The sequence below is a fragment of the Molothrus aeneus genome, chromosome 2, assembly GCF_037042795.1.
Source record: "Molothrus aeneus isolate 106 chromosome 2, BPBGC_Maene_1.0, whole genome shotgun sequence".
Taxonomy (NCBI): Eukaryota; Metazoa; Chordata; class Aves; order Passeriformes; family Icteridae; genus Molothrus; species Molothrus aeneus.
In genome coordinates this window covers 96,653,499-96,676,937 of record NC_089647.1, presented here as the reverse complement: position 1 = coordinate 96,676,937, position 23,439 = coordinate 96,653,499, and the positions used below count along the sequence as shown (strand labels likewise).

At 38.4% G+C, this 23,439-nt stretch overlaps 1 protein-coding gene across 1 annotated transcript in view; it reads right to left on the bottom strand.

The window, feature by feature from the left end:
• TBL1X (transducin beta like 1 X-linked) overlaps positions 1–23,439 on the bottom strand; it is a 195,841-nt gene that overhangs the window by 128,089 nt on the left and 44,313 nt on the right. The window contains exon 2 of the mRNA XM_066545344.1: positions 12,183–12,255. The gene's annotated coding sequence lies outside the window, so the exon portion shown is untranslated. The remainder of the gene's footprint in view (positions 1–12,182; positions 12,256–23,439) is intronic.

Genomic DNA, 23,439 nt, shown 5'->3' with positions numbered 1-23,439 from the left:
TCCCAGGTTTTAGTTTAAGCAGTGATGCTCAAGCAGAGCAGGGTGGCAGCAGACACCTGCAGGGGTGATGCTCCACAGCTGCCTCCCCTGCCTCTCCACACAAATGGCTGAGTCACTCATGTTTCATGGCCCGGGACGGTGAGCTACAGCCTGTCCTAGCACACCTGATCTGCCTATGGCTTGCTTTACAGAGGCTGCACAGCAAGGTAAAGCATTTCAGCAGTGACTCAGCACTGTGTATTAATAGCCAGCCTAAGCTTATTTGAGCTGTGGCTGCCATGTGTTGGGGACAGACTGCCGAGCTGGCTGGAAGCTCCTTGTGCATCCTTTAGCACTGGGCAGCAGCAGGACAGGGCTGACAGCACCCTGGGATGGGAGCACAGCTCAAGAAGGAGGGAAGGAGGGCAGGACACTGCTTTTGAATTGGCTCAGGTCAACTGCTAAGAGTTAGATTCCATTAGGAGGAAGTGGAAGCCCAGCAGCTGATGGAGTTGTGAAGAATTGTGTGTCTTTATACCCTCCATGCAAAGTGAGAGGAACAGAAAGCACGGCTTAGAAGAATCTTGTATATTCTGCATGCATATACATATCCATGTGCAGAAATGAAGTACATGCTTTTGGTCATACTGGAAAGCACAGGGAGGTAAGAAATAAAGAGAGCCATTGTAATCTGATTAGCTGTGTAATTAAGACTAAACTGGGAGATTAATGAGGGAAACTGTAAGGAGGGTTTTTTCAGCACAGTATGCTAGAGAAAAAATAAGAAATCTGGTGGAAATCTAATGGGATAAAGGAACAGATGGTAGGTGGACACCCAAGGGACATGAAATATGCTTAAAGATGATAATGGCTAACAATATGATTAAGAGTACATGCAATCTCACAAAGCACTGCATGGAACTGAAATGTAAGTACTAAGGCCATAAACCCCTTAATATTATAGATTAGATTTACATACTTTTATAGACACCTACAAGACAAACAGGAAGAACACTTACAAAAAGGTTCTTTATAACACAAGTATCTGGGCTATTTAAGGGAATGGCTCATGTTTCTGTCTTGAGAAACTGGCAAATAACCGTCTACAAATATTATATAGGACCACAGGACACATATAATAATAAATAATTGACTTGCTACAGAGAAGAACAAGTACAAACCACCATCATCCGAGGCCCACCTCACACTACATCCCTCTGCTGGCCTGTAAGGACCCTGGGAGAATAAGGCAGATCAAAACCTACCCACTTTTTCAATCACAAATAAACCACCAACTTCCAGCAAAATCTTCCACATAATGCACTGTTTTCCCAGTTGGTACATGTGCAGGAGTAGGGACTGTGGTCTAAAAGCTGGACACGTGTCACAGACATCTTTTGTGAAAATCCTTTCCTTAGGATTTTTCCTCCTGAGAAGCTGAGAGGCCTCAGGAACAAAACACAAACATTGATTATTTGCTGCTGTGGAATGCAACAGGTGGATCTGTGATTGGCCCATCTTGGATGTTTGCAATTAATGGCCAATCCCAGCCCAGCTGGCTCAGACAGAGAGCTGAGCCACAAACCTTTGTTATCATTCTTTGCTATTCTATTCTTAGCTAGCCTTCTGATGAAATCCTTTCTTCTATTCTTTTAGTATAGTTTTAATGTAGTATATATTATAAAATAATAAATCAAGCCTTCTGAAACATGGAGTCAGATCCTTGTCTCTTCCCTCATCCAAGAACCCCTGTGAACACTGTCACAGACACACAAGCAGGTCAAGTCAAAATGGCCACTGATGCTCAGGCACTGCTTTCAATTTTTTTCTTGTGCACCAGCAAATTTGCTACAGCAGTCCCATTAAACTGTGGTGGTAGTGTGCCTTCTAAATATTTGCCAATTATTAAATAATACCTATAAACAATACAGCCCAGCTGTAGAATTACTTATTTCTCCACAAAGTAAATGAACATTATATATAAAAATGCCAGATATGTACAGATAGATAGATACATAAGTACACAAAACAGTGTTAAATGGAGCAAATGCAAACAAATTATGAAAAAATATATAAACCAATGCTGCATTTATTATAACCCAATTATTTATGTAGATTTATTTTAAAATATATCTGATTGCACTCATAGCACTGATGAAGACAATAGTAATGCAGTAATATCATTAAACACTTAAAATAAAATTCCTCCTTGATCGTCCCTACACAACCAGTTTGATTTGATTTTGCCACCCTAGGACAAGAACAACCTCATAACCAGAAGGTCAGAGAATTCTTACTCCATTATGAGAGCAAACTAAATTATTTCCAAAAGCAGGAGTCCTCTCCCAGGCCCAGTCCTGCTTTTGGTTCTCCCATCTCCAACTGGCACTAATTTAAATGAGGGGACTGGTAGGTTTAGCACTTCAGCTGATATCAATTACTGCTGTATCACACAAAGCACTCCCTGAAGTAATCAAGAACTAAGCTGCTTATGGCAGTAGTGTAAAAACTGCACTCAAAATTAAACAGAAGCCAGTACACAGCAGAGACATAACCATCCCCTCTGTAAGAAAAAGAGATTTAAATGGGCAGCTGCATTCTGCATCAGCAGAATTACAACCATTTCTGTGAATGGTTTTAAGGTGCATACAGAGGTCACTGTGTTCCATAGATTGGGTTACTGCAAAGCCAACAGATAATGACCACATAAAAGAAATAACTGGGCACTGGACTGCCTTAAAACAACTGAAGAGAAACAGAATAAGCTAGAATGATGCTGACTCTGATGCAGCTTCAGAGCAAGCATCATCCTCTAATTTACTCACAACTAACTTATGAAAACTACCCAGTGTTTTTAGAATCGTAAAATAAAAAACCAAAAAAAACCAAGTCACAAACCACAGATTTAATTTTTTTTCATCCTAGCACTGGAAAATGGTGGGAGGTAATGGAAGTGGGCCCAATTAAATGTGATATAAGGAACCAACAAGAAACAAACTCTTCAGAAGCCTAAGTTGTAACAGCTGTCTTGCACTGTTGTGCTTTTGTCTGTTCTTGGGATCCCACCTCAATGGTTTCTGCTCGAGGACAATTTTGTTTTAAGGATGCTTCAAGCAGTACTTGTCATATAGGGCAGGCTCACTCAGCTGAGGAGACAGCTCAAGCCACTGCAGGCCCCCCTCCCTGCAAAAGGGCAGATATAGATAGGCTTCCTGGCACCTTTCCATCCTACAATTTCCTACTGCTATTACACTGATGATTCAAATCTAATTTTAACAAGCAAGCAAGCCTTCTGCTGTCAGCAGCCATTGTTCCAAGACAGAAGGAAAATACTTTAAGCACATTTTCGTGCCTTTCAACGTCTGCATTCTTGTATTTCTTTTGTTCCTAGAGAGGGGCACAGAAAAGGAAAATAAGGGGAGCACTTCCCAAGATAAGGAGCTAAGATATCAGTGTTGTCACTTATCATTTCCTAAACAAATTAAATTTTCCCAAACACTGCATGGGTGGCAGAAGGGTATTATTCATTTAAGGACTAATGCTTTGAAAACCTAACAAACTTGCTACTGTAACAAAGCAAGATTCAAACCATATTCCCCTAAGAACACATAACAACAATGGGGTTTTTTCTTTTTTCAAAAATAGAAAAATATTTTCCACATACTTTGGTATAATTCAGTCCTACACAGCAACAATACTTATCTTTTTAAATAACTAAACATATTAATCTCTTTACAGCTAAGCTTGTGTGTAAATGAAACTGCTTTACCAGTTCAGAAAGAATAAAAAAAAAATCCTTGATTATACACTATCTCACAAGATGTGACCATTCACCACGTTTCTAAGTGTTAGCATGAGGGATCAGAAAAAGGAAAGTAATTTGAATATTCTTTTGCATATTTTTAAGATGGCCTTCAAAAGCCAAGTGAACACAGAAAAACATGCTGAGTTATTAGCTGTATAGCAAAAAACATCATCCCATAAAATGTGCATTATCAGTGAAAAGTTGCAAGGGGTAAGACATTCACTGAACATCCTTAGTTCTGAAGATTGTTGTAGAAGAAGGGCATAAACTCAGTTCCAATAACCAAGGATAAGACAAGCACAGAAAAATCTTCCAGACAAGGAAGAAACAGGCCAGTTTGTCCTTAGCTACAGCACATTCAAGTCAGTGGTATGACATGTCCTGATGTTTATATTGTACCATTTTAATAAATCTACAATAGAAGATTAAATATGCCTGCAGGTCTCCTAAATAAAACAAATGCTATACTGCTATACTCTGGTGCTGAAATATGCAGTGTTTTCATTACCTCGAATTCATATCATAGAAGGTTATTTATACATTGGAACAGGAAATATTTAATAGCAGTTAACACCCTAAAAGGTGCAGAAAATGTTACCTGTGCAATACACTGCTATAGTGTTGTCTCAATGGCAGCAGACAGAACACAGGGATCAAGTGTTGCAGTCCCCTTAGACAGACATTGTGTAACCTGCCTAAGGTATTTAATTTGATCTCTTTGTTCAAGTCAGTGACATTTGCATTCATTCACATTCAGCAAGTTATTAATCTAAAAAAAAGCTAAAGAGTCTTTCATTTCTTCTTCTTGTCTCCATTTGTTCTTCTATAAAATTAATGCCATAAATAAAATGTTGCATTTAGACCTGCTGTGATACTGCCAGCCAATTTTGCTGCAGATAAAGGTCAAGGAAAAATTTATTAAAAAACAAAACAACTTTTTTTTTTTTTCCCAAACTCCCTATATTAAAAAACAGTGCCAAGCATTTAAATAAACTCCCAACATAGGTCAATCCTTAATGAGCTTGTAAGTGAGCTGTGTGTTTTAAGAGCTAGCCTTTGGAGCATTACTGAACTATTTCTTGCACAGCAACTACTGAGTTGCAACTGCTCTCCAGAAACCTGTGACCATCACCTGAACTAAATAACCAGCCTGGATGAGAGCCCAAACCCTAACTGAAGGCCTTAATAAGCACAAATCCAACAAGAGACACAAGTTACCTCTACCTCTTCTGGGTTTCCTCAAAAACACAAGTTTTGAAATTCAAACATGCAATTCTTATATTAAACACAATGTTCAAACACTGAAAGAAATTGTATTTTAGAAATTCATCTGAGCTGGATGTAAAAATTTCAGCTAATTCCTTGTCTCAACTTCAATGAATATTGGGGGAATAACAAAATCTGTTTCCTGTTCGAATTCTTTTTCTTATTTCCAGTGCATCTTTTTATTTCCATAGCATCCAAACAAAAAGAGCCTTCTCATATAACAAATCTTCACATGGTTATTACAGATGATGACCAACTCATAATTTCAGTCTTCTTTTAACAAAAAAGATTGGATTTTATATTTTCTACTATAAAAATTAGCTCCTGCAGAACCACCAAACTATTTATGCAGTAAACCCAAATTCTTAGAGCTCCTGGTATGAGTACCACTCATCCACATTGCACTCCCCTGCCAGCTAAATATCCTCCATTTCACATGGACAGCAAATACACTTTTTGTTTGTTACTCTTGTAATCTTACATCAAAACATTGAATCACTGATTGGGACACCTTCAGGATACACAAATGACAACTGCTGAAGGAGCTTCAGATATTATGGACTTGCACAGATTAAAACAAGAGGATGTCACCTTGCTACTCCTCATCACTATCTTTACAACTGAGTAGGGTAACATGAAATTATGAATGGATTAAGAGCACAATAATAAGAAAACTAACACCTAAAACCTCCTGGAGACCAAAGCAGGGAAACAGGAACAAAATGCTGATATTTAGCTCCGAAACAGCTCAACAGAGCTTTTTCCAGTGACTACAATTGGAGCCAGTAACTGCTGTATTTGCTTATGGATTCAGTTGGTATTATAGGGACAGCATGCAGGACAGGCTTCTGCAAAAGCAGGCAAGTACTTCCTATGTGTTACTATCATACAGAATTACCAGAGACATGGCCCTGTGCATCTGGCTTCAAAGCAGAGGAGATCCTGCAACCACTGCCTTCCTCATGGCAGGTGTGCACACAAACCAATAGGCTACTCTGGATGGATGCTAAACATTGACTTGATAGATATGAAGTTGCAGACACAAGGTCTTGGGATTTAATGCAATGAAAAGCAAAAATAGAAATACAAATGGAAAGCAAGGTATGGGTTGGGAAAATGCAAGATTTAACGTGTTTGGTATGAAAAAAATTCAGATCAGTAATAAGGAGTGTAGGGAAGGAAGGGAGAGAGTGCACTGAGATATAAATGGTGTAGGATTATAGGATATATGGGCAGCCAATCTAGAGAGTAGAAATTAAAAAAATAAAAAGGTCAGGAATCATGATAATAGGAAAAAATATATTATCTACAGATTTAGGAGAACCCGGACTCCTGAATCTCCTGATTAAATGAAGGTGGGTCTCTCAAAAGCAAAAAACTGAAGAACTGACATTTGAGTAAAGAAAGATAATTTTTTACAGGTGAAAAATGGTAAAGTGGGCAAAGAGATAGTGGGATAATTGTTTGCAAATATCTAAAGGAAAAATGTGCGTAGAAAATGGATGACATTTTCTAACAGCTGTGGAAACTCAAGAAGAAGTACATGGAAAATGGGGGCTTTTTTTGTGGTTTATTTTTGTTGGGGTTTTTATATAGAAATATTGAGGAACTAGAAGGAAAGGCTTTTCGGAGGGAAATGACTGTTGGCCTGTAAAAAACTGCCAGAGGGAATGCTGCAAAGATACTGCTGGACTAAGTAACAGAAAATGAACTGATGGGAACAGTCCTGTACCAGAAAGAGGAATGCCTTGGACAATGTAAAAAGCCACTTCCCAGTCTGCTTATCTGTACACTATATATACAACTAAGATATATTACCTGAAAATTTGTGCTCCCTTTTTAATACAACAGTAATGTACTTTATTACTGCTTTTAACAGGCTTTAATAGGAGGAAGCATACATTCAATTATTTTATTACATGCTTTGAATATAAATGGTGAGCATCTGCACTCTAGTTTATTCCTCCTATCCTCACACTCTCATAAAAACAGCACTGGCACATTTTAGAATTCAGAGCAGCCCTCCCCAGCCCAGCCTCTTTCTTGGCTGGTTTGCTGGGATCTATATATCCAATCTAATTATTTTGATTCCCATTTCCAACCCTATCAGTGGTGCAGTGGTGCAAGAAATCAAAATGCCAGTCTCCTGAATGTGTTAGAACCTAAGAGCTAACAGCTACTCATTTGCAGAGGCATCACTGCGTGGCCCAAAGCCCCTGTCACCAGGCAATTTACGTTCAGGGTTCTGGATGTGACTTGAGAGGGGTTTCCCAGCACACCAATACAGAGCATTTCATAGAACACTTCAGATATGCTACAGGTTGTTGCATCATCTTATTTTGTCACAGTATAACTGACAAAAAAACCCCCAGCAACGCTTTGTTCAAATTTTGTCTCCTTTTAATGACTCAAGTCCTTCTTCTTTGTTATTTTTCCCTTTTTTTTCTTAAAAGGCAAAAAATAGAATCATACAAGTTTATCTTCCCTTAAGTGATCAGAAGATAGAGTCAGCACTAATCCTGCCAAAACACCTACTACCCTCTCCAATCAGGGGGATCATATGTTGCTCAGTAGCTGAATTTCCCTGTGGACCTCTTCTCTGCTTAGAAGCTGTCCCCCTCTTGAATTACAGTCTTACTTAGATTACTAATGCTCAGCACCACCAAAAATATTCCCATTCATTTCTGCAGCTTTTACAAACATGATAACATGATTTGTGTTTAAATATAAGCGTCACCGTTTTACTTTTTATTATGAATATCATATGTTTGGCAAGCTGTCTGACCTTCCTTATGATGATGAATGCTGCAGCAAACAATTTGCTGTATCTTTAAAGAAATGGCCAATTCAATTACATTATGCCAGAAGCTTTCAAATCCCTCTCTGCCAAATGTCTTTGCTATATCCTGCCACAGACAGCCCATTTGTATTCCAGCACAGTAGGACACTTGTTTTGTTGAAGCACACAGTTCTAGTTAGGTACTATCAACAGAGCAGTATTTCAGTTCTCCAGCTCTGTGCTCCTTCCACCCCCTCTACCCTTGGTTATCAGGATTTTCAATTTTACTGACCAAACGTGTATGCATTACTAATTATGTGCATGAAATGCAGCAGTTATCGACTGCTACAACAAAATACATTAGTGGCCAATTACAGGAGTTCTTGGCAGCAATGGTTATCATTCTAGTGGATTTAATCATTGCACTTAAAGTGAAGCTTGAGATTCCCTTTGAGATTACACCACTAATTGCTTCTGTTTTGCCAGTTACTGCATGAGCTGTTTGCAAAAAGGATCACTAAAGATGCTTTCTAAATATGGGAAAGCAGCAAACAGATGAAGCCTCCTGTAATGAGTGTCCCCCCCCCAGTAAAACCACAGTGTCAATTTATTCATGCCACAATTCTCCTCTCAGATTCATATCCCCCCTGTCACCTCCTCTTTCTCTCTCATTTCTTGCTATTTGGGCAGACAGCAGCAATACAGCTGCATTGCTATTCATGTGAATCATGCCACACACTATCATTTATTTATATAGATACTGAGAATATTACACTCCAAAAATAAAAAAAAAAAGCTTCCCCCTCTCTTCTGTGTTTGCAGAGAGGATGCTACTAATTATTATTATGATTATGACAGAATGTTTAAATGGTCTTAGACCTTAAAAATAAAAGGGAAAAAAAACCAACAACTTAGGCCAAGTACATGAATTATTACATGTACAATACCATCCTAATAGGCTTCCACTCTCCAGGAATTCCTAAAAACGAACACTCCCTCTCCCAAGGAATTTGTAATATAACATATTGTTCTTTAAAAGCCCACATCTACTTCCAGGTTGTCAGTAGTGATGAATTATCTGGTTTACAGCCTCATAAAGCAAAAGTGTCTACATATTTTAATGCTGAGGCCCTCCTCAGGACTTTGGTACCTTTCATATGTAGTGATATACAACTTTCCAAACAGGAAAGAAAGGCTTCAGGGGAAACAAAGAGATACAATTGTCATCAACATTTTAGGTCTGATCAAAATAAGTAGTCTTTCAAAGACAAAAAGAATAGGGAAGGATTACAACTACAGTTTTGTTAGCTGAGAACAAGCTATTTTAATCAATAAAATTGTTTAAATAAATTTATTTGGTTCCTTTTCATAAAAAATTTTAGCTACTAAAGCTTTCCATTATTCAAACACCACTCAGTGAATAACAAAGAAACACTCAAAAATATTAAAAAACTCCCAACAATCCTCAACAAAAATTTTCTCATGAGATTAGAAAACCTCCAATGTTTGTCTCAACAAACACCAACATTTTCAGGATTTCAATAGATGCTAGGTTGATAAAACTTTAATTAGAAACTTAATTGATCTCTGTGAGAGAGATACTGTAGAGAAAGTTTTAAATCCCCAGATACTTCTACACTATAAACAGCAGAGCATATGACATCTTTAAAAGCTGTCAGAAACCATACACTGTGATTTACAAAAAAAAAAAAAAAATCGCAATCTCTGTGAAATTAACTGCTAAAAGAAATAGAAAAAGCTTCATCCTACAGGTATCAATAGGCTACAGCACCAGCACCAGCCAGCTTCACTTCTTCAGCCTCTGAACAGGGCACAGACAATACCTACACAGATAATACCTGGGAAAGAACAGAAGGCAGCAGAGCAAGGGTTACATCACTGCTGCACTTATCTTGCTTCATGCCCAAATGTAGATTTGCACAGAACCAGTTGATCTTTCCAGAGCAGCAGGCACAAGAACTGCTGCACACAGGATGCTCTCAAACCAAGGCCAGTTCATTTTCATGCTTAACAGAGAAAATCTTGCCCCAAGGCACTCAATTTCAGGTCTGAATGAGAAAATCTGTAGGCGATGCGGTAACTACAGTAAGTGGCAAATAATAAACTGGGTAAAACACCCAGAGATCAATCCTATATTCATGAAGGAACACACCACATAATTCAATTGGATTATCTCCATTTCTTAGTTCACTAGTTCTTGACTCCTACCGTATTAGACCACAATTAAGCACCATTTTCAAGTACAAAGTAACACAACACTGACACAGTAACTTTGTCACTATACACACAGGTCCTCCAGTCCAGCAGAATGACTGCCTTCCTTTCCTATGGGCAAGCTCCTGTCTCATGTACACGGGCACAAAATCTAAATTACAATTCCAAGAAGACTGCAACTGTATCTGGAATTTATAGTGCTGCCTTTCAAATGAGGAAACAGGAACAAATCAGGAGAAGAAAACATTCCCAAAATGAACAGCTGAGCTTATGTAGCACCCAAAATACAAAAGGTTGGGAAATAGCTGCCTTTCATCACTGTCAAAAGCAATAGACTAAAATATGCAGAGTAGGACTGATAACACAGGAAATAAATGAAAACATTTGCTTCATGTTAGCATAGAAGTTAAAAGAAACAAGGCAAAAACGTCTCTCAAAGGTCCCTGCTGGATTTAAAACAGAGCTGTTGAGCCTACTGGGATTTCAAAACATGCCACTATCATTTAAGAACTGAACTTCTCTTCTTTAATAAACCTTACACCTGTTCACTAGTCCAGAGACTTAATTCCTAAAACTATACACATAAAACTATAGTTTCTAATAGTTCCTAAAACTATTCCTAAAACTATACAGCAAGTGCAAGGCAAGGAAGCAGAACTTCAATGAGAACTGCTAAAACAGGAAAGCAACCAGTTACTTTTAATTCAGTCTCAGGAATTATTTGTAATTCACCTAACTAACAAATAAAAGAACAATAATGCTAAATGCTACCATGACGTATTTCTTAATGAATTAAAAGTCTTATGTGTGCAGAGCTCACAAAGCCTGGCAGATTTTTAGGTTACATACATAATTCTCTTTAATATTGAAAGCAATGAGAGATATTTTTGTCTACTACTCTACTGCAGGGATAAACACAATAAATACTCTAGCAAAATGAAATACACTTTTTAATGCAGTGATGTGATGGATATCAATTTGTAAGTTCATTAATGAAGTAGAAGAACATGAATAAACCATGGCACAGATTTGGGATAAACAGCACTGGTAACAAGTTTAGACCAGATTACACTGAGAGACTTTCAGCTGGTAGGTATTGTTTTCAAAATTTAATGTAGATACCAGTAAGGATATTCAGCTTAGTAAAGGTCTCTAAATCCAAAGATAATTCTTTTAGCATGAGAAATGTCAGTAGGAAGAAAGGCTCCAGGTCTAGCAATTGTTTCAGAAAACTCAATTAACTTGCCCATTTTTAAAAATATGTTATGAGTAGAAAGAAGTTTCATGCTATGAAAAATGTATCTGCTTATTAAGATTACAGATATGTCATATATGAATACATATAATTAAATAAATGCATTAAATAATAAATAACACATGAACATAGCTTTTCAACATGTAAAATAATTTTTTGCAACCAGAATAATGCTTGGGTTGCCAGGAAAGAAAGCTGTGTGCATAAATGGAAAACTCTCTTCCTGCCTTTCAGAAAACTGTGTAGGCTGGGTTTGGGACTGGGGGACTCCAGATACCAAGGAATGTCTACCACATGCCCCATCCAAGATGAAGAAAAGCTGTCACTGTCCTGTTTTAGTGAAAGCAAACCCCAATCAAGACAATAGTTTTTGTCTCAAAAAACACCCCTCATGAAATGAGCATTCATCCTTTCCAAGAGAAGCTTCCACGAGGTCATCTACTCAGCCTTCAGCCTCTGCTGACCTCATATTTAACTGGGCCTGACCTTCAGTTCTGCTGAGTCTCAGTTCCTTACTATGATTACAAACCAGCAAAATCAAGTTAAGCTTTAAGAACATTAGACATCTGAAAATAAATAACTGCAAAGGCAAAACATCAAAATATCAAGGAATCCTGTTCATAAGCTATGTTTCATTCTATGGAGACTTCAAGGGTAGCAATAAAAACAAAACATACCACAAAGCACTGAAGGCTCTACAGCACATTCCCTCCCTTGCAGGTACCCTACCACTTCTGGTCTTAGTCAACTCAAAAGCCAAAGTCTTGTCTAAACTTACAACAGCAATTAGGCACAGAGATGCTGAAAAATACTTCACAGTCTTAACATTTTGTAAAGCTGATTTCCACTAAGTATTCACTTACTCAGGTGCAGGAACGGTCAAGGTCCCCAGTTTGCCCCAGATTTTCCCTTCAGGCCAGTTTTATCCTTAGGTACCTGTGCACAATAAAAAGAAACAAATAAAAAAATCAATTTACATTACTCCTCATAAGCTCATCTCTTGATTATATCAACTTTTATGGCCCCAATTTAAAAATTCAGATCTCCAGTTTTTCTCACAGGTTTATTTCCCATCAATATGGTTAACCTCAAGCAAACTCAAAGTTGTTTTCCCCCATGTAAAAAAATGGGTTTTATTTGACCAGTATATATATATATATAGATTTACCATGACCCTAAATGAAAGGTATATTTCATCACTTGTTTTTAGGAGTATAAACACAGAGCACACAGTTAAGCCTTTGTTAGCCATGTATTTAAACTACTTTAAAGCTGTTAACATGTGACAAGCAAATCCTACGTATTCAATTGCTGCTTTAAAAATTGAAAGAAGGTTCGTGTACAGGTGCACTGTCACTTAGTTAAGGAGCTCAAAAAATAGAGTTATTCTTTCTCCTGGCACTAGTATGAATTAAAAAAACATTTTCAAAATGTGCCATTCAACCATATGGAATCAATTTTTGCAGACATATGGAGCACCAATTAAATAAGTGTGGCTTTGCTGACACAAAAGTCCACCTGCACATATTCAAATTTTCCAGAATTAGACCATCTAATTTAGAGCAGCCCATTTAACAGTAAGAGAGTAGAAAAGCAATGTATTTGATATGACACAACCTCTGTAACCAGTCTCCTTAAATAGCAATTGCAGCCTTACTTTTGACCATGGTAAGGATATAATCAGATAAGATTGAATTAGCTCCCTTAAAACACAGCTCCAATTACATCAGATCAAAAGAAAATCATTTTTTTGTCTTCTCCATCATGCAAGCAAATATATAAGTGGGAAATTAAGCAAGGTACAATTTTTCAAAGAAGATTTTACCACAAGTCAACAGAAATTAAAAAACTGACTGTAACCATACTTCCTAGATTTTCCTAGGTTTTTTGCACATATTTTCCCACAAGAAATGTATGGAAAGCACACCATTTAAAGAAACAGAAGTCAACAAGCTATATACACACATCAACACCCTAAATAAAATCCTAATGTAAGATAGGTATCATCCAATGATGTGGAAACTAACAAATTTTTAAGGTAAGCTCTTCAGAAGTTTTTTTCTGTTTTTTTTCCAAGGATTTGCAGTTAATTGGGCACCCTTGTTCAAATCTAGTTTGCCTGACTTTGTATTAGGCGATAAGGAAGAGGGTTTTTTTCCACGGGACCCCAACCTCAGTCAGTGAATAAGGAGCTAGAAGAGAGTCGTGAAACTCGACCCAGGGGCTGCATTCCACATGGTCACAGCACAGCTCTACACACACAGTGCTCCAGGTCACCCTGTGCTCTCCAGAACAGCACTCTGAGGACAGAAATGCCTGTTCTGGGACAGAGCTCCCTTTGGTGCTGCCAGGTAACAACACACCCCTGCAAGGGCATCATGTGATCCCAGAGACAAGAAAACTTCAGAATCAGGAGCATTACAAACTTTGCTGTTCAACCAGGTTCCTAAAACGCATTTTTTCAGAGTATTTAGCTTTCTATAATACCTTAACTAATTTCCTGGAGAAGCTGTATCCATCTAATTTCCTGATTAAGGTGACACACATCTCCCCTCACTTGTGAACTGCCCCATTCACTATCTGTCTTAGGGCTTGTTCTACAACAAATAAAAGTAGGTTTCCAGAGACCTGTCCTTCTTTGCTGCAGTCTTCATACACATCTGTTGCACTTGGAAAGACCATAAAATTCTGAGATCATAGAATTTAAAATTATATTATAATGCAAATGTCCAGGGAAGCTCAGTTAAGATATTTTAGACAATTCTGTGCCCTCCCAGCTTTGCAGGACTTACTCTTGGTAGCTCTTTACTCAAGGCAGCTTTCTGAGCTTGGCTTTTCTAAGACAGTAGCCATTGAAATGGAGAAGTTCCATCTTGCTCAGTACCTATACTCAGTCTTCCTCAAAACTTCTCATCCCAGGCTCATTATTGCCAATCCTGTGGACATGTGCTACTTCCCCCATCCGCTCTTGTCTTTAGGCTCAGTTTCCTATTTGGGATCCCAGTCCTCCCTCCTTTCAGTGACCACTTGAGCATTCTCAACCACTTCATTATACAATATATTGCTCCCACCCAGTAACCAGAGTCCCTTAGCTTCCAGCTCTCCTGTACCAGCACTCCTTTCCATCTCTCAGCTTTCTGCACCCTTCACAGATCTGTTTGTGTTTCCATATCGCTTTTCACCTTCCAATGTTTTTCCCACTTCTTTACTCCCCCACTCACTTCCTGTGCTTCTCTTTTGCCCTGGCAGTTTCCAAATTTCTTCTCAACAACTAACTCCATGTGTTTTCCTGGTTCCTAGGCAGTCTTTGTGATTAGCCTGCCACAGCCATGGCTGCTACGCTTTGTGCAGAACTCACTTCTAATGACGGGTGCTAAAGAGATCTGTACAAGGGCTAATGAGCAGGAACACTTAATTTCAGGATCCCAGAAGAACTGGGGCAGAAGAAAAGCCAAACCAGCAGTGCAGAAATAGAATTTTAGCCATTTAAATACCTCACTACAGACACCTATATATTTAGATGTAAAGGCAGCTGTATGAAGGCTTTGTGGACTGTAGCTACTTCTGTCTTGCTGTTAGATTAACACCATCCACTCTTTTAAATTTAAAAACAAATTCCTTCTACAATGAACCACAATAAAGTTACTTAGAGTCTAAGTCTCAACCTAAACTCAATCTACATCTAAGTTAACAGCAAGTTGAGTATAGTTTTTTACAACATTTTTTTCAAAGAGAAAACAGCCCTTGATTCAGTCAAATATATTAAGTACTGTGGGCGAGGGGAAAAGGAGTTTTAATTAAAAACAGGGTTTTCTTGGCACTATTTACCAAGGATAAATGTTCTTCTTATTATTCTACAGAAGAAAGTAGACTGTAGCATACCTTCATCTATTTTTGTCAGAAAGTATGAGCTAACCAAAGACATCTTCCTATTCTGTCTCAAACTTCACTGCCTTTGGTGTGTGGGTGGGTTAAGAGCTCTTAGGCTGAATTTAAGATGATTTTAGAATATTACAGAATACCAGGTTGGAAGTGACCTCTTGAATTGTCTGATACAACCTTCCATGGCAGAAGCCCAGTCTAGGTAAGATGGCCCAGCACCCTATCCAGACAATCTTAGAAGTGTCCAATGCTGAGGAATCCACAGCTTTCCTGGGGATATTATTGTTCCCATTATGAAAATTTTTCCTCTTGTGTTCAATCAGCATCTCACCAAGAGTATTAAAAGAGTAACTTTTAATCATTATCCTTCATCTTTTCCATAGGACTCATTGTAAAAAGGGAGTCTCCACCATCTCTGTAGCCACTGAGCCTTCTTTGCACAAGACTGGACAAACTCCATTCTCTCAGCCTTTCCTCACATGGCAGCTCCCCAGACCTTTGCTCACCTTTGTGGCCCCTCTCTGGACCCTCCCCAGCCTGCCTGTCCTCACATTTTTGCATAGTGGGGACCAAAAGTGAGCACAGCACTCCAGGTGTGGCTTGGCAAGCACAGGGTAGAGCGGGACAATGACTTTTACCTTATCTCTGCTGGCGATTCCCCTGCTGCTGCAGCCCAGCATCCCTTGCCACAGCAGCACTGTTCTCTCACACAGAGCCCACTGCCCACCACAACAGCCAGTCCCTTTCCATGGAGCTGCCTCCCAGGTGGGGGGATACCAGCCTGTGCTGCACTCCTGGATTATGGACACACCCCTCCTATGCTACTACTGTACTACTGCTACTTTGGCCATTTAATAAGAACATACTTTACTACAGGTGAATGATTCAGTGCCAGAAGTGTTCTGCTGAAGAGAAATTTCTATTATGTTTTGGTTCTTCAAACATTGAATCTAAAAAGAAAAAGTATCTCCCTGATTTAACTGAAAAAAATCCTGCAGAATAGTTACTTTTTTATATTTAAATAGCAAATTATCAAAAATATTTAAGTACACTACAACAACATAACCTTCCCACAACCTTTTTTTGTCCAACATAAAAAAAATTATTAGGTATAAATTTAGTATCACTAATGAACATAGTTTTTACAAATAAATCACTCATTCCTCTGTTGAGCCACACTGAGTTAAGTACACTTTCATGCTAAAGTGGTGTCTAATTATCTTTATTTGATCCCAAACGCAACAGGGAAATAAAAATGCTCAAAATACTTGGATCTTGATAAGCACTCAACACTGAAACATATGTGTTAGGATAATGTAAGATTGTATTTTTTTCTCATTTCTTCTGAAGAGGTCTCAAACAGTCACATGAATATATTTAATTCAGAGAATTGCTTGTTCTTCCACTTCTTATATTTCCTGCTGGTGTTGAGCGCAGAAAGAGATTTAGTTATCCTGACTCCCATCCCCAGTATTGCCTAACCCAGGAAATTCACCACTGTCACTTCCCATGGAGAAAGGAAGACAGTCAATATGAATCATGCTCTGGGAACTGGGCTTCAAAACTTAACTAATGCAATGACTACAACTCATACAGAAGGCAATTATCACTTGTGATCTGAGGCATTACTCCAAAGCTGGCACTCTGAGCATCCTATTAATCAGTATAGTCAAATGGGTTTGCTAGCTAGGATAACAGGAAATTAATAACACAGCTATTAGTAGTAGATTGATTCTGAATTAAATAAAGAACAAAAAACCCAACACATACACAACATGAAACCCCTCAAAATACAAAAAAAAAAAAAAAAAAGCCAGCAGTAAACTGATCAAAAAGTCATATAACAACTCTAAGTACCTGTCTCCTTTTATTTTAGGAAATCTTTTTACTCTGAATCTTTTCCCCTTCCTCACAAGATCCTGGCATCCCTTGTACCACAGTGTTTATATTCTAGTTTCCATCACCAGCGACACAAAAAATATACTCAGTTCACACCCACACAAAGGTCCTTGCCAGAAAGCTGAAGACAATAATTTACAAATGAAGGTCCAACATTTTTCCCCAAAAACCACAAGTACGAAGACAAGAATCACCCTTTCCCCACCTTGTCAAAATCAGAAGTGCCTGTGCCTCCCCAGAGCCTGCAAGAAGAAGGAAAATAATGATTCTTACCATCTAATGGATTCCTGACATGGAAAATTTGCCATTGCAATGGTGACAGAATCATACAATGAACTAAATTTTCCATGAAAGGGTCTGGTGGGGAGGATTTGGCAATAAAAAGGTTTTTTGCTTAACAATCTTCATCCAAGAGAATCCCAGCTCACCTCAGAAAATCTCTCTCTATAGAGCAAGCAGGTTTTAGCATCATCACTACAGCTGTTATAGCCTGGCTGGTGCTAGTTAGCTTGGCCACACAGGGAAGTCCTAGAACATTCCAGCAAACAAGTGATCTGGGATTACACTTTATACAACCTACAGCCAATATAGTTAACATTTCTTTGATCCTTGAGCTTCACACTTCAGAGAGCTGAGGGAGAGAGGAGGTGTTGATACTTTCAGGAACCACTAATTACAGGAATCCACAGTGAAGGGCATTGCTAGAAAGTAACAGAGATATTTAAATATAAACAGTGCAGTTGCTGTCACACAATTGTCCATGAAAGGTTTCAGTGCATTCTTCCACCCAGACTGATGATCTGTAAGGTGTTGAACAGAAAGAAATTTTCCACAGTATAAATCCCTTCAATTAAAACACAATCTCTAGCACATTTGCACATTTTTTGTATTTGATCTCAAAGTAAATTGTAAGTCAGATCCATTTTGACAGTTTAATGTAAATGTTATGGCCAGAATTTTTGAAAGATTTGCTATTACATTTAGTCAGACAAGCAGAAGTACAGTCTTTTGAACTCAGTTCATTTTTGAAAGAGAATTCATCCTGAATGGGAGCTACTGCTTTTTTATGGTACAAAATAAAAGTGACATTCAACTGGCCTCAATTATAACATTAATGATCTACTCAAAGTTATTTGTCTCCTTTTGAAATATGTGTAAAACCACATGGCAAGTTACTAGCAGAAGCAGGAACAATATCCTACTTTACTAGTTCTCTTCCTTGAGAGCACTCCACTGCCTAACAAGGTATGTTACAAATACCCAGGCTTACATTATAGCCATTCCCTAAGATTTTTTTTTTCAAAATTACCATAATCACATAAAGCACAGAGTCTTTTCACAGCCAGCTGAATGTTTGGTGGTGGACTGAGCCTATCAACACCAGGAAGTTATATGTTACTTTTTTATCTGGCCCTCCACTTAGACACTGAAAAGAAACCTTCTCTTTAAATCCTGTCTGGAATAAAATCTAGAAATCTGTAGCCCATCCTTTATCAGCCACTTTTTCACTTACTAATTTAAGAACAACACTTCCTCCTGTTGCACATTTACCAGGAAGCAGCTATGCCATGAATATGTTATAAATACTATGCCCCTCTCAGGCTGCAGCTTTCTGAAAAAAACAAGACAACCTAATGGAAGCAGTTATTTTTCTTTGCTTCCTGCCCACATTCTGGTTACCTAATACCAAATTTAGAGCTTTTGAAAGAATTTCACATCTCATTTTGCTTCTGTAGTTCCCTCCCTGAATGTGAGGTCATTGATGACATGCTGACTTCCCTGCAAGTCTACTTTCTCACAGAAGGGCCAAAAATGCAAAGGCAGAGTGATAACCAAACTGTAAGACATCACTGAGAACGGTTCTTCTGGGCTACAGGAGGTGACAAATGACTGAGAAACTTCTCTGCACCAAACAGTACAGTTTGAGTAGCAGAGAGAATGCTACAGCTCCACTGGACCACCAACCCAGCATTCCCCTGTGCCTCAGCACAGCTCAGAGACATGGGATGACCCTTTTGGGAGGAACATGCTACTGCAGGCAAGCACACGATGAATGCTCAGTCCTGCAGTTCCCATTGTGTATCTAAACCCCACAAACTGCTTCTCAATACCCTACAAAAGGCAAAACAGCTATAGGAAAGGCTACAATTACACTATAGCTTTACAACTTGCTGTTTTCTATGTCTTGCAATAGCTGCATGTTTTTAGTAATTGCTAAGTAGCAACTTCTAAATGATCACGGTAAGTGGACTGTGTTTAACACAACAAAAAAAGAACAAAAATATCCATTGTATGTTCTCTTTCCTGAGGGGACCAATTCATTCCTGACCCCAGATCTAGTAATTGGCTCCATGATGAATGTTAAAAGGTGGGGACTAGAACAGGACAAGTAAAATACGTTGTTATTAAAGGGTTATTAAAAGGTTTGGAAGAAGGGCAGAAAAAAGCATGCTTCTCTTATCCACTAGCAACCACTGGAAAGACTGAAGCATCTTGTTAATGCCAAATAAATATAATCAAAACAATCAAACAAACAAGTTTCAGTCTCCCTTCAGACCCCTTGGAGACCTCAAAACTTTAAATCCAAAGACTCATCTCATAACTTAACTTTCTACTGTCATTCCATAACAAATCTCCTGTGCAGCGTATTAAAATGTCTGCACACCTGCTCCAATCCAAGTCCATCTTTCTGCTCACTGCAAAGGATCATTGGACACAACATTACAAATGAGGTCTCAGGAAGGCTTTAGGAAATGCTATTAGCATTTCTCCCTCTCTACAGAAGTATCATGTCTAATGCACTGCAGAAGCACATTAGACTCACAGCAGCACCACACTGGTGGCTTAGAGCCATCTTGGTGGCATTATCACAGCACTTTACCTAATTCAGACTGCTACAACCATTAAATCATCTACACAACCTCCTATGATCTTAACAGATGTTCTTCTCAGTTTAGATATTTGCATATTGAGATAAAGATAAGCGTGACCTGTCTCAGACAAGGCACTGAGGGCTTGCAGAGCTGAATTAGCAACTGAGACTTTCAGATTCTTAACCCTAAATATACACCTCTGAACTCCAGCAGCAAGCACATGAACTACACAGTGCACAGTAACAAGCACTCTGGATACTCCACAACAAATGCCTGTGCTTGCACTCAAAAATAATTTCTAAATGGATGGTTCTACACGGCCACTTGTCTACCACACCAGCCTGCTGAGGAGTCACACAGAAGATACCCAGAAAGGCCAAACCTCCACCTACTTTGTCTCTATGTCCTCAGCCAGCACTGAAAGTGCCTTTTTGGGGCAATTTTATCCAGACAAGTCACTAGGCCACCTCCTCTCACACATACTTGCTCTCAGCTGCCAGAGCCAAAGCTGCCCAGTGATAACCACTTCTACAGAAGCTCACATCAACACCGATATACTCTCCTGAAAAATGTATACAGGATTCTGAGTTTCTAATTTGAATGTTCTTTTTGTTCAAAAGTTTAGATCATACTGGAAGTGTCAGTCTCCTGGTTTCACAAGAAAAAGGCATAGAAAACCTAAAAATGCAGAAGCACAAAGTCAAAGAATCATGATGGACAAAGGGACTAACTGGTTGGTACCAAACAGCTTTGCAGTGCTTACACAAGTCAGTAGGTTTTAGCTACTCACATCATAGTGTTAGTTTCACTATTACAATCAAATACTCCCAAAAATCCAATCTTTGTGGAAAGTTTGCCCAAAACATAAACATTACTAGAACTAGACAAAACAAGAACTACTTTCCCTTAATGCTCAGGATATCTTATTTGCCAAGAAATGCCATGAATGTTTTGCAGTCACATTCCAAAAAGTATTTTTTCTACCAAGCAACTAGCAGAGCCAGAACTGTCCTGTGAGCTAAGGACATGGGAGCTTTTTTCTATAAATAAAGCAAGCATTCTAGTGAAGAAGAACACTACCTTCTCAGAAAATAAATATCTTAGCTACACTCAAACTTGGTTTCTCTTTTTCACTCATTATCACATATATACCTCAACCATTTCCTGTTTAGATCCAGCTTCACAGGGTAACCCACTACTGGTACTGGAAACAGCTCAGAAATAGCTAAGGCAGACAGGATCACTTCTGCTAATAGCCCATGGTGTAGAATTCAATGTTTATAAAATTAAATACTGCAGCTGTACACTACCTCAGAGAAATTGTAGACAACTCTCTACATTGCTTCCACAGATGAAATATGTACCTTCTAGATATTTATGTTTTCAGAGCACTTTCATGCATTGCTGAAGGAAGGTATGGACCAGAAGCAACTGAATTGGCATGACCCAGCATGTTCCTGCTGGCCAGCTGAGCTGAGTCAGCTCCAGGAAGAGGCAGATACTCTCCACAGCTACCTCACTGCCCAGCAGCAGTGAGGGGAAAACCTGTCCCCATGCTGGCCTGGGTTTCATTTTACAACAGAACTGATGAAAATCCATCCTACACCCAGTTCTCCCAAGTCTGATCATGACCCATCTCATGCAAAACTGCAGCACCACTCAGCATTCTATTAAACTGCATCAGTGTAATTTGTCCCAGCTTGCAAAATGGTTTTCTGTCCTCTGTGCTCATTAGCAGGATCTGAATGTATCACTTTGGCCCTTGGGTCTCTCACAATGGAAAAGGTTATGCTTCCCTGAAATTGCAGATAAGTATCAGGCACAATTCTAGTGAGGTTCCTGGTCTGTGACACCTGGAATATAAAATACACATACTTTTGACTGAGTCCATGCTTGACTTATACTGACAAAAAGTAAGGAATCTGCAAACCAGGACAACTATTTCCTGGTGTTTGCAGTTGGGATCTATGTACATGATATTTATATATCAAAATTTCAGTATCCATACAGATACTACTAATACTAACTATCCATACTAACAAACACTAAGACAGATATATCCTACTATCCATACAGATACTACTTTTAACTTCTAATATGGAATATCCATGCAGAAAACTAGCAGCATATCCAGAAGAATTCAAAATTTGCTTCTATCTGAACACAAATGTATGTATCTCTTATAAAGTCCCATCAGTAGAATCCACTCACATTCCTAATTGGAAAATACATTTGTCAAGACACATTTGCAAATAAGGCATACAGTTTGCATGTATAAAACAGATACTGAGATCTTTGTACATATATGTACAAAAAAAGAAGCAGCACAGTTTGCAAGCAAAAATGAGCAGGCAGTGTTTCAAACTGACAATGTGATATGGTGTTATCAGGAAGGACAAGAATCACAGTGATTTACAGTAAATTACCTTTACTGGCCAGGGATAATACACAGTTATGAGACTAAATTAAGGAAGTTTGCACTGCTGCTTTATGGTGCTTGATCTTTCAATTAATGTCTCAAGAATACTGAATTATCTATATCTGAGCAGTGTTTTTGATGTTAGCATGAAAGAAAGAGCTTTTTCAGTCTCAAGAATACTGAATTATCTATATCTGAGCAGTGTTTTTGATGTCAGCATGAAAGAAAGAGGTTTTTCAAACCACAACACACTTGGACAAATTCTCATCAATACTTCCATTTCTAGTTACTAGGTCCCATTCACTCCTTCTGACTAACCTTGCAACATTACTTTTTAATCTTTATATCCAAATTGTCAAAAAAAAACCAAAAAGCATAAGCCCAACACAGAGCCTATGCCCACATTAGCAAGCCTAATGCCCTTCAAATCCAGGGAATCTAAAGCTCCTAAACATATGTTTATCTACAGCACACTCATTTCTAACATCGAAGAGTATCTTGTGATTAATGTATTTTATAAATTTAGTGTGCATATACACGTATGATGTGAAAGTATAGATCTAACATAAGATAATGTCTCAGCATATGCAGATGGCAGGTGGGATAATAACCTGCAAACCAGAAACAATATGGCCATAAAAAGGAAGAAAGAAACTACAGGAGGAGCACTCAAAACTTTTATGAGTGTTGTTTTACCAGGTTTGCTAAGGGCATGACTTCAGTAATGATTTTGGCTTGAGTTTCCTAACTTTGATAAATTTACAGTAAACTTTAATTTATTCAGAAGATCAAAAGCAAAACACACAAGACCAAAATTACTTCCTTCAGTTTACTCTCTTGAATTTTGCATCAAAGCAGCAGCACAGCAATTAAAATTTCCTAATACTACTCATTCCACAAAGACCCACTGAAGTTCTCCACACAAAGTAACCAGCTGGCCACTCAGACACTGAGCAGTGGACTATCAACTACATCTCCCATCATTTTTAGGACTTTTATGACATCCTAGTGGAATTATTCAGTGTTATCAAGTAAATTCATCACAGA